Source organism: Oreochromis niloticus, linkage group LG3 (assembly GCF_001858045.2).
Source record: "Oreochromis niloticus isolate F11D_XX linkage group LG3, O_niloticus_UMD_NMBU, whole genome shotgun sequence".
NCBI lineage: Eukaryota > Metazoa > Chordata > Actinopteri > Cichliformes > Cichlidae > Oreochromis > Oreochromis niloticus.
Window position 1 is genome coordinate 61,820,719 of NC_031967.2, and position 13,171 is coordinate 61,833,889.

The 13,171-nt window shown below is 37.4% G+C and overlaps 1 long non-coding RNA gene across 1 annotated transcript; it reads left to right on the plus strand.

The window, feature by feature from the left end:
• Positions 1–3,140: 3,140 nt before the first annotated feature.
• Positions 3,141–12,291, plus strand: LOC102082078 (uncharacterized). The gene is made up of 3 exons (XR_268103.4): positions 3,141–3,401; positions 10,220–10,310; positions 12,232–12,291. It is a non-coding gene; the product is annotated as an uncharacterized LOC102082078 (long non-coding RNA).
• The last annotated feature ends 880 nt before the right edge of the window (positions 12,292–13,171 follow it).

Sequence of the window (13,171 nt, forward strand, 5' to 3'; positions counted from 1 at the left end):
AAGCGTGGCGCACAGTGTGACGTCAAAAAAGGCGCACACCTTTGACGCTGCGTTTTCTCCGTTTTTCTCGTCCACACGTAAATGCAAAAACGGAGTTTTCGAAAATATCCACCCTGGCAGGCGTTTTTAGAAATCTCCGTTTTCAGTGACCGAAAATGCCGTTTACGTGTGGACGAAAGGTGCAAACGCATAGAAAAATCTGCGTTTTCAAAAATACCCGGGTACGTGTGGACGTAGCCTAACTCTCCCTCTTCCTAAACAACCAAATCCCACGTGTTGACTTTTTTTTTATAATTGGTCACATGGTGCATTTTTCCACCGATAGGAAAGAGGTGGCTTTTTTTCCCCTTTCTTTACCATTTTTGCACTGTCCTTAGAAAACGCTTAAAACACACACACACAAAAATGTGACAACCGTATTTAGTAAAAAGCATGGCTTATATATATTATCATAACTCTGGATTTACTGGCCTGTAATTAAAATTTAAAAACTTTGAAGTCCGAATCAATGTGGGCTGAAACAGAGGTGGCTGCAGCTTGTTGCTATGCCAGCTTAAATCAGTCATGTGATTTGGATGTGCAGCGTGTCCGTGGACCATGGAGGGTTAATAACACTCACCTTCCTTCCATTTCCAGAGTGTAGCATCCAACCACCTGTGTAAAAAGCGCAATTCCCATGGTGTTGTTCAAAATGTGCTCTGGCACAATCGCATTGCTTGCTACTAAAAACAAGAAAAAAAGCCAGTCCTGCTTTGGGCTGAACCATTTGTAAATGGTGGAGGGGGGGAACACTATGCAATATATTCAGTTTTAGCATTTATATTCACTGTTGACTGTAACTACGCTCAAACTGTTAATGCTATCTTATGTTAATAAATAACACTGTCATATGCAAAACTGGGGTGGCACTTGGGGTGGCAAGGGATCATTTTAGGGTGGCACTTGCCACCCCATGCCACCCTTCTAGATCTGCCCCTGTGTGTGTGTGCAGAGAGACAGCCAGGTTCATATTGGATATGAGGAAGTTTTTTCAAAAACAGGAGCCACATTCAGGTAAAAGTGTAAGATCAAATGATCCATCAATAAAGGATAATGTTGGATCAGTGTTTCAATATTTATATCCTTTATTAGATGTACATGTGGTTTGGTTATTTGCCTTTTGGTTGAAAGTACACTGAGAGAGGACTTTTTTATTAGTAATCTTAATAGTATTTTTTTTATAAAAATGTAATTGAATACAATCTATTTGTGTATGATTGTCAGTCCAAAGAAAAAAACCCCCAACTAATTTTACTTATACAATCTGGAAGTTGTGTTCTCCCTATATTAAAGCTGCTATACAGAATCTGCAAAACAAACTGGGTGGTCAGCCCTGGCGCTGCATTACCATATTGAGCTTCAGTCAGAGGAAGTCACGGTTGCCAAAAACTTTTTGAAGCTCAAGAGTGAGGCTGGTGCCATCCCAGATATGTTAACATTGTACAATATTCTGGATAATCAGATCTTCCCCACACTGAAAACTGTTATTCAGGTTGCCCTAACAAACCCAGTTAGCAGCTGTAGCTGTGAAAGGTCTTTTAGTGTCTTGAGTCAGCTCCATACCTGCTGAGAAGGACCATGGGTCAAAGCAGACTCCAGCACCTGGCTGTGATGTCAGTTGAGAAAGAGATGCTTGAGAGACTTGACCACCAAAATGTGAGAGATTTACTAACCTCAAGGTGAGGCGACATATGTTAAAAGAAAAGAAAAAATCTGCAGGGCCATAGTAGAATCTGCACTAAAGATCTTTTCATACATTGTACCATAGGCCAAGGTGTCTCAATTTTTCTAATTTTTTAATAATATTTTGTACATTTCAAGGACTCTGTTTTTGGAGTGTATTTTTTATGTATCTGTATTATATTATACAAACACTTTACAAGTGAATCTCTGTCCAAAAAATGCACTCAGTTTACTTTTTACTCACTATGAGCATCATTCATTATTCTCCCCCAGTAATTAAGGTTAGGATATGTTTTTTGTTTTTTTTAATTCCAATCCATTCTTCTTTAGCAGCATTTAAATAACCTTTATCAGATTTGATGGTTTTGTTACAAACTTTTCAAAAAAGTGTTTTGCTTTTCTTTCACAAATGTGAGGATTAAATTGTGTTAAAATGTACAAAACAGTGATGTCATGTTTTGTGACGAGGACCCAGGCACAGAGAGACTTGATGAATTTAAGAATCTTATGATTTAATAAAGAAATTTGCAGACTTGCACAGAGAGGCTAAAAATATGATGACTGATAATGGAGATGAAGACAACAGACGATGAGGACAGGGAGGAACAGGGTTTAAATGCACCAAGGAGACAGTCAGAGGGAACTCGGGACAACTGGAGACATTTAAGGATGCAGGGACTGACAGAGACAGGGAAGAAGTCTCATTGTGATGACTAAAGTTTACCTTGCCTGGATGGGCAGCTCTCTGGGTGCTCAGCACCCCCAAAGCTCTGATCCTAGAATCGCCCCTGGTGGTAAGTGAAAATGTTGTAGAAGTGATCACTTCAAAATGTAAATACTTGCAGAGATTTATAGAAATAAAGCATTGCATATTGATATTTATCTGTTTCCTACCTTGTTTCCTACTTGCATTCTTTATAATTATGGTGAAAAATAATTAACATAATTAGTGTCTTTACATAGAAGAATATCATTAATTATTAATGATAACACATAATTAAAGTTAAATTGAGGAAATTTGTTATTTGAGAAGTGTATGTCAAACTGGTAGCCCTTCACATTAATCAGTACCCAAGAAGTAGCTCTCACTTTCAAAAAGGTTGGTGACCCCTGATGTTTGTTTTGTAGTCCATCTTCAGCACAATGTAGTTTCAACAGGCGACATCCGGTGTCACATTGTTACAGAGAAACGAGTGTAAGGCTGTTCCAATTCTCAGCAACGCTCCTCTCTTTTCCTGAGTCTTTAGTAATTCTCCTTCACACGAGGACGTTTTCATCAAGGCCAAAGAAAAGAGTTTAGGAAAAGGAGATACGCACTAATTTTGAAATTAAACCCCGCGTGGTTACGTTGTGCAAGTGCGTCACGTGACCAAACCCAGTAACAAATCACTGCAGAGCCGGGAAAAGGGGGCGGAGAAAGTATGTGTTTGCAGGAGAGGAATCGAGCAGAGAGAGCTGCTTTTTCATGAAACCGGAGTAAAGTAGTGAACTTACAGGAACATATACAACTACCAACGTTGGGGTCAATTTCTGCATCGATCCGCACACCCTTGTCTCCTGGATCGTAGCTCAGATCAGCGTGAACCACGTGGGTCTCTGCTCCCTGATCTGTGTCCTGTGTTTGGAAAAACTTCCAGCTTCATCACGGAGTCTCTCTCGGTTTGTGGGCTCATCTAAAGGTAAGCACCGAGCTAACTTTAATGTGGGTTCAGTTTATGTTGAGTTTAGCTCTGTTGAGAATAATAGATTGCTTGGTATACACTGGAGTTAGACAGACTGTAGAGTTTGTGATTGCTTGCAACATTATAATCTGGCGGTTTTTAGGGAGTAAGAATAGATACAGAAAAATAGTCTTTGAATATGAACAAAAGGATGGGGTGCAGGGCAGGAGAACAACTAACCCCCACCCCCAGGACACAAAGCCACAGGTACAAGCGTGGGGGAGGGCAATCAGCCTTTAGAATAGGACTTAATAGGACCGTCTCCAGATGCATCCAGGGCTGGACTGGGACAAAAAAATCAACTGGCGTTGGTCGAACAGATGTGTGGCAGTCTTGCGTTTCAGGAGCTGCTACTGACAAACCAGCAAAAAAACCCACCAAATGTGTCATCTGTGACACTTGTGAGGTTATCTCAAACACACTCCGTCAGTCTTGATGCTGTTGAACAGCAAGATGTTTAAAAATGTCGCGAGTTTACCTGGTGATATTCTCATGCGCGACGCGATCGCGAAAACCGCGAACAATTAACACCACGCCGGTGTTGTTCACAGGACAGGAAGAGTAAACGATCGGGACACTCTTGTCGTCGTTATCGTTCCCCTCGCACGTTTTATTTCTCCGGTTTCAGCGTTTTTGCTTCACAACTAAAGCGTGCAGTTTACTTTGTGTGCACTAACATGGACTCGAGTCAACCAGCGCCACCTCTGGCCAAGTGCCACAGCCTACAGCCAGATCAACTTGTGACACACATCTGCAGCACGTTTGAATTCGTTTCACGCACAACACATTTGTACCTTTCAATTGTGTGTTTGTGCGTCATGCAAATAAACCTTTGAAATGAATGAAATAATATTGTGTATTTATTTTTGGCCCACAGTTGTAAAAAAAATTCCAAATTATATACACAAAGTCATAGAAATCACCACCCCTGTTAATCATGATTTTAATATTTTTGCCCATAAGAAAAACGTCTTGAACAACTATGACACATCAATATTTCATTAGTGTTGTCACATCACATCCTGTAAGCAGAGTCTGCCTGTCTTTTCTCTGCAAACGAACATTTTAGAGTTGGTTGTTATATACAGTCTGTATAAGTGTGGTTGATGTGCCTTTCATAGTGTTTAGCTTGAAGGCCCTGAGTACTTTCTCCCACAGTCAACTGTTGACTGTTTTCAGTGACTTTCAGCTTGCTGTGTGTGGATATATGACTGGCTCTAATTATCCATAAAATAATCACATTCTCTGTAAGATTTACATACTACATATTTTACAGTGAAGGCTTTAAAGCTATGTTAATGCTGAAAGTACAGGGTGGGCTATTTATATGGATACACCGTAATACAGTGATTCCTGAGATTAGGGACAAAACAGGTTTTAATTTTCTAAAATATATTTTTTGATTTTTCAAAAACATATTTATATATAATTGTTACACAAAGTTTTGGCTGTATCACCATCTGCCAGGTGTAACATTTTTTAATAATTTATGTTTTTACTGGAGAAGTCTAAGGTTTTTGTCAACACCGTCAGACACAAAGAAATGCAAAAATATATATTTTAAATTCAGTTGTTTCAGCTATTTTGACTATTAGCAGCTTCTCTATTCTATGTTTATGCACATATGTTTTCAAAGTAATTATACCACATTTAAAAGTAAGATTGTTTTGGCTTTTTATTATTAGTTACAGTCATACATATTTTCAGAAGCTTGTATTTAATCTCTATAAGAAACAATCATATTAAGCAGAATGCAAATTACACATTTATTGGGAAAATTACGTGTTTTTATCGGAAGATCATGAGGGAGGAAAATATATGGTTCTCCAAAAGAGAAAAATAAACCAAAACTCCGTATTATGGAGTTGACAAGGTGCTGACGGTGTTGACACACTAGTAGAAAACAAGATATCATTTCATTCAAAATGACCATTAAACCTTAACAACCTTTGTAATATCACAAGACACTTCATAACAATTCTGTTTCTGCACATGTCAAGTTCTACATCTTAATAGTTCACCAGCAAGTAGCTGCCTGCTACTCCTTGATTCCTAAAGTACTCTGTGGTTGTGTGTTTAGACCCTGCTGGACTTTCTCTCCTTCTGTCTCTCTGTGCTTTCTTCCAAAACCTTCTCTTCTGACTTTTTTCTCTTCCTTTCAGATCACTGATGTTCTTTATTTTTCTCTTTTTCACTCTATTTCTCCATCTTCCCTTTCCTTTATGAGAAACTCTTTCTTCAACTCAGGCTGGCTGTTAATTGTTTTCTCCTTTTTTAATCCTCCCTGTTCCTTCTCTTTCATTCCTCTACTGACAGGTTCCCCTTTGCTATTCTAGCCTGAAATGTACCATTTTGTAATTACTAAAGTTTTTCTGAACCTGATGCTTTTTTACAGATTAAGGATGAATATTCACAACACAATTATGCATTAAGCAATAGAGATGCTATCCGGTCTTTAAGTCTGATGTCATTAGCCGTTTCCAGGTCCAAACTCCGCTGCAGATCCCAAAGTCAAAGAAACTCTGCGGCATCACTGAGAGTTACAAACTGTCTAAATTCTTTCATCTTTAATAAAATGATCAGTGTGGCTGCTCTACCAGGTGTAACATCCAGGCATCCATGAAAACAGAATATATGAAATTTAACAGAGTTAGAAGTTAGATTGCTTGTTTCCACCTGAACATGATATACCAGCTCTGCTACCACTTCCAACATAAATGAAGACAGAAAACTAAACAGCAGTGACTATTGTCAGGTTACTGAAGTTGGGCTAGCTGGTATATAGTGATGTGCTACATGATCGCTAGCGACACAGCTATGTTAGCATAATATAAACACAGTGAAGCTGGAGGATGAATGCTAACTTTTTTCCACTTGATAAAAGTTAACGTGAGGGTTCCCGATGGTTAGGCTGACAGTGATCACTGACTGTTTTTAGGGGCTTGTTTAGATGTAATAGACCAAGATAAAAAAGCATTAAAACATTTTAACAGCACAACAGGCTTAATAAACACAGAGTAGTTCGGGCCCGGAAGCAGGATTCAAACATCATCACTTAAAGACCAGCTCTTGGTGCAGAGATAACTCAGTAGATGCCAAATGATTGGAAGGTTGGGCGTTCAAATCCAACGAACAGCGGCTATCCTGGATTTGTAGCTGCCCACTGCATCACTGAGTGAATGGGTTAAATGCAGAGGACTAAACATTTTCCCACAGGATTAATAATGTATACATAAACAATGAGATTCAAGATGAGGCAAATTTGATAATATTTGACACATCTGTAAAGCAGAAATATCAGTAAAATACACAGGAAGTAATATATCTGAAATATTAGTAAAAAGTAACTAAATATAAATAGTGAATAGCACACTTTTGTGGCATTTGTCAACACCATTAGAAAAAGGGTCAACACTGTCAGACAAAAATCCTGATGGTGTTGACAAAATACCCTACTTTCTCTCATAACACATGTTTTTCTGACAGAAGCCATCTTGTTTTTCATCATTTGCTTATGGCTTCTGCAATCTACCTAAATTGAGCTATTTTTACAAAAGAAAATAATTAAATCTTGGATTACATCGACTTTGGTGTTGACGCACTATGGTTGTGACACAGAGTTTTATCAGAAAGGTATGCAATAAATGAAATACAAAATTTTTTTTATCACAGCAGTGACCTTATGGCATGTGTATTGAACAGGAAGTGGTAAAGGGGTCCTCAGAGTGTAAGCTACCCACAATAATTCCAGATTTTTTTGTACTTTTAAAAAAATCTGATGGTGTTGACAAAAACTCTGGACACGATTTTAATCACTTAAAAAATATGTAAAAATAAATTTTCAATTGCATATTTTGATATGATATAAGGTATTGACTTAAATACTTAGTGACGAGAGCCATGATGTTTAATTTTACATTACTTTTAATGTTTTTTTCTGTATTTTAATATTATCACACCTGCTTCTGGACAATGGATTTTTAAGGTACTGGTAATGTATTGTACCTTTTAAAATAAATATATATGTATAAAAAATGCAAAATCATACTTTTGTTGTATAAAAATTGCCTTGGTTTGTCTTTTAGGCAGTTGGGTCAACACTTGTATGCATATTTTTAACCACAAAATTGGGTTTTATCTGCCAGACATGTTTTGTCCCTTATCTCAAGAATCACTGAATAACACGGGAATGGTTGGTGATATTAAAGTCCTGTTTGTGACACATTATTATATGTGAGGGGGCAAACTCCTCAAGGTGAGTGGTGACCATGGTGGCCATTTAGAAGTCGGCCATCTTGGATACAACTATTGTTTTTTCAATAGGAAGCATGCCATGTGACACATCAAACTTGTCACAAGAAAAACAATGGTGTGCAATAAAACTGTTCTTTTTTTTAAAAAAAAATATCTTGCTGAATTTTGTATAAGTTCATACTCAAGTTTAAATAAACAACAACACTAAAGCTATTCTGTTATACCTGTATGTAAAAAAAAAAAATACACTGCACCCAAAATATTTCATAGTTCAGCAACACTGATCAATCTAATAAACTTAAACCTGCTCCATCCTCCCTATTCTGGTATTTTAAAGAGGACTTAGCAGAAATATTAAGCAACCTAACTAATAGGGTTGCAAACTCCCAGCAAAAAAAAAAAAAAAAAAAAAGGGAACCACCCCCCACCTGATGATGCTTAATCGATGTAATTATCTTTAATTTGATGCAGGGTGAAATAAAATGCACAGAAATAAATTATTTTTCAAGAATAATTAAATAGATTCAACATCTTTCTTCAACAGAATTGCAGAATTCACAAATGGTACTTTCCCAAAGGAAAAAGTATAGCTTACTAGGGTATATTAGACTTAACAGTTACTATATACAGTAATGGACTTCTATATATTTTACATCAGATTATTAGGCCATATGTAAATAACAAAATAACTTACGGAAAAGTTGGGAAATGTAAAGTCCAAAACAAGTCTTTATATTAAGGGCCATCAGTCAAACAATACTTTTTGGTCTGGGTCTGAACAGACCGCGTTGTGTGATGTCTTCTTTGGCGCATGCGGGCCGCTTTGAGGGTTCACACAGGAGTATGTTTGCTGTCACATTTGATCTGTAGTGTGAACAAGCAGACAAAAAAATCGGATTTGATCAAAAAATCAGAATTGACCATTAAGACCTGCAGTGTGAACGTAGCCTTAAAAATCAAGACGGAGTGTTGCAGAGTGTCAAAAGCTTTTATTTAAATCAATAAATAGCCCTATAGTATATTTATTATTATATTTGCTGGTGAAATGTCTTCAATAGTATTCATTAATGCTATTGCTGTTGATCTGTTCCATTGAAATCCATACTGACTTTTACTTAATTTTATTGAAAAACAACTGTTATCAAATCTTTGTGCAAAGAGTTTTTCAAGCACTTTAGAAAACTGTGATAGCAATGATACTGGTCTATAATTATTTAAACTATGTCTGTCTCCTTATTTATAAAGGGGGATAACTTTTGCCACTTTCATTCGGTCTGGAAATACACCCATTATAAAAAAAAAACCCCATAAGATTAAAAATATAACAGAGGTTTCATTATACAATCCAAAGTATTTTTTACGATGACCAAAACCAGTAGTTTTCTTTTTCTTTTGCTTATATAATACCAGCGGACAGTGATTTTCATACAAAACCAACTAAGTATTTAAGAATGCCTCATGTGCAGCATTGACGCCATTTACATAAACATCATTCCAATCTTCTTTCATAAGATCTTGCCTGAACTTATTTATTGCTTCATCATTTCTAATTCTTATATAACACACACTTCCTCTTTTCGTGTCACTTTATAATCTAAAGTAACAAAAACAGGTAAATGATCACTTATGTCATTTATGACAAGACCACTTATAATGTTGCTTTCCAAGCAATTAATGAAAATATCATCAATTAAAGTTGCTGACTTTTCAGTTATTCTACTAGGTTTAGTAATCAGAGGGTAAAACCCTCTTCCAAATAATAACTCAAAAAATCTGATGATGATTTATGATTGGACATTTAAAAAAAAAAAAAATTATAATCCCCGCAAATACAAAATGTCTTATTTCCATTTACCTTGCTCAATAAATCTTCTACTACTGTGAATGTTTCTATCAGTGTCCCAGGCCTCCTATACATACAAGTACCAATTATATTACTCTTTATTTTCATTTCTATTTCTACTGTCACACACTCCATTAAATCATCAATAGCCACAGACATATATTCAACCTGCTTACATTTCAAATCGCTGTCAACAAAAAGTGCCACACCTCCTGCCTTCTTATTAGATCTATTTATATGATATAATTCATATCCATCAATAGGAAAGTCCCAACCCCTTTCCTCATCTATCCATGTTTCTGATAGTGCTATAACTTTAAACTTGCCTTTCAGATTATTCAAAAAACCATTGATCAGAACAAAGCATTTATAGAGGCTTCTACAGTTGAAATGAATTAATGAAAATGTATCGCCTATGTCAACATTATCCCTAAATAATGTTGACATATATACAGGGTGTAGCATCCACTGGGTAAAGGTGGTGATATACAGGACAGTCAGTGACTTTTTCCCTTTCAAGATCTTGTAGGCAACTGATGACTTTCTTTTTGTAGTTGCTTCTGGGGTTTCACCTTGAAGCTTCATATGTATTGTCGTGATTGAGGAGTGTAGTAATGTTTATTTGCTCTGCTTCTTTTTGTCAGGGATAAAATACGTCTATATACTTTTTGTGTTCCAGCTGAGAGTCTGGTGGAACAACAGAGGAACAATTTCAGCCATTTGGACTCAGCTCAGCCACTACAGAGGAAACAATGTCTTCAACACAAAAGGTGAGAAAAGTATCACAGTTACACTGTTATTGAAACTGTGTGCACAGCTGGTTGGTTTTTAAAAACACATTAACAGCAGCTTTGTCTTTTCCATCCTGGGCTCATCCATATACACAGCTTCTACATTCACAACCAAAAACCACAGAAGTTAGAAGAAAATACAAATATCATATTTTATTAGAATACATTGAAATAACAATATCAACAGTTGAACTCAAAACTATTTATGAAGTAAATGATTTTCTCCACTTATCAGTATTTCTTCAATAATGTCATTTTCAGTACAACTCTCACTGCACATCAATTGTAATCAATGTTCCCTCTAAGCTGCGCACGTGCGCAATTGCGCACTGCTGGCACGGTCTCTGCGCACAGAAAATCTGCGTTGTGCACAAAAAAAAAATCTAACCTGAATTGAAATTAAAATTAATACTTTAACAATTCTGTTTTGCAGTGTTAGTCAGTAAGTGACTGGCTGCTCTCGTATGGGATTAGAACGATGCCACCTTATCCTATAGTCCAGCCAATAATGCGATTCACATTCGTATATACGAAGCTAATCAACGTGGTTGACAGGCTATGACAGCGTCCTTATGTGCCGACACCGGTGTTTTAGCTAGCAAAGCGGCGTGGCTGATGTGGAGTGAAGCCACGTTAATGACAACATGTACAACCATTGGAGATGTGAGCAGGACAGACGGAACAATTGACGGAAAAAGTGTGGACTTTATACCAGTTTTTAAATTTTTTTTAAATTTTAGGCCACGTAAAACCAGAGTTGTGATAAAAATATCTGCAATGTTTGTTATTTTTCCTGAATACTATCATTGTTTAGATTTACTGCGGGAAGAAACGTTCTGTAAGAAAAAACGCTTGAAAGCACTCTCCGCTTGTGAGCAAAAACAAGCCCCCCACCCCCCTCTCTCTTTCCTATTGGTCGAAAAAAGTACCATGTCGACCAATCAAAAAATGATATGGCAACGTGGCATCTAGTTGTTAAGAAACGGGGGGAAGTTTTAGGAGTGACGGCGGTGTTTTGAGATGTGAGAGATTTGCGGCGTTTAGCGCAAATCTTGTGTAGTTAGTGTGTAGTTAGTGTGTAGTGTAGTCAATAGTTTTGTTGTGTGTTTCAGAACAATGAGGCAACTGCTGAATGTTACAGGTGTTACAGGAGTGATACATCTCCTGTTGTCAGGCCTGCAGGCTGATTGTTCTGTAAATAGTATGAAATGTTTATTTTTCAAAAAACACATTGGCTGCATTTTAAAAAATGGCTGCAAAAACTTTGTTGTTTGCCAAACTCAGTTACTTTTTTGAAGAAGTAACTATATAATTAATTGCCCAACATTGGTCATTATATTTTGTATATTTTGACAGAAAGTTACAGGACTCTCTCCCAGACCACAGACTCATACCCATAATACAAGTCAGAGCTTTATTTTTTTTTTTTTTTAAAGGAAAAGAAGAAAGTTGTGTTTTCAAAATTTGAGTTCAAGTTATTTTGAGTTCCAATAGTGTTAACATACTACACAGGTCAATGACTACATTTTTGTTTTACATTTTCATTGTAAGTGGGCTAAAGCAGTTAATTAAAAGTAGTTTAATTAGTGTAATAGTGTAATTTGATTATTTTAATAAACCATGTAACTTGAATGGATTCAATGCTGGCGTGACCACAGCGCATATGTCTGATGTTGCTCACAGTGGTCCAAGGTATCGTTCAGGGAGTTTGTGTGTTCGCTCAGACACATGAAAAATTAGAGGGAACATTGATTGTAATGTGATACTATCACCAGAAGGTGGTGGTAACACACCAACAATGTGTTTGTTGACATGTTTGATTCCACTGATGGAGGCAGTTTCAGTTTGTTCCACGACTGCATTTCACTCACTGCCTCTGTTTGTATCTCTGTCCCTGCAGGACCAACATGGAGCGAGAAGTCAGCGCTCTCAGGAGGCCGACAAACCTCACAGAAGAAAGGGAGTGAAAACATACAGCTGTGATGAGTGTGGGAAGGATTTTTCCCGGACGGACAGTCTAAAAACACACCAACTCATCCACAGTGAAGTTAAATCATACAGCTGTGACTTGTGTGGAAAGTCTTTTACTGAGGCTGGAAGCTTAAAAAAACACCAACTCATCCACAGTGGAGTTAAAGCGTACACCTGTAACTTGTGTGGGAAGGATTTTGCCCGGGCTCGAGGCTTAAAAATACACCAACTCATCCACAGTGGAATTAAAGCACACAGCTGTGACTTGTGTGGAAAGTCTTTTACCCGGGCTGAAAGCTTAAAATCACACAAACGCATCCACAGTGGAGTTAAAGCGTACAGCTGTCATTTGTGTGGAAAGTCTTTTACCCACTCTCAAACCTTTAAAACACACCAAAGCGTCCACAGTGAAGTTAAACCTTACAGCTGTGACTTGTGTGGAAAGTCTTTTTCCCGGGCTGGAAACTTAAAAGCACACCAACTCATCCACAGTGGAGTTAAAGCGTACAGCTGTGAGTTGTGTGGTAAAGCTTTTACTCAAAATGGCGACTTACAGAAGCATCTAGTAACCCACTCTGGAATTAAGGCATACAGCTGTGACTTTTGTGGAAAAAGGTTCAGTGACAAACACTACCGAAATAGTCACCGTCGGATTCACACTGGAAATGATGTTTCCTGCTGTGAACAGTGTGGAAAACTGTTTACAACAGATGCAAAGTTAAAACTACACATGTTTAGCCACACTGAGGAGAGACCTTATAAATGTGACCTGTGTGAGAAGACTTTTAAGTCTCCACATCACGTGAGAAACCACCGACGGATCCACACCAGAAAATAACTCTACAAGTGCAGTTACTGTGAGGATGTAT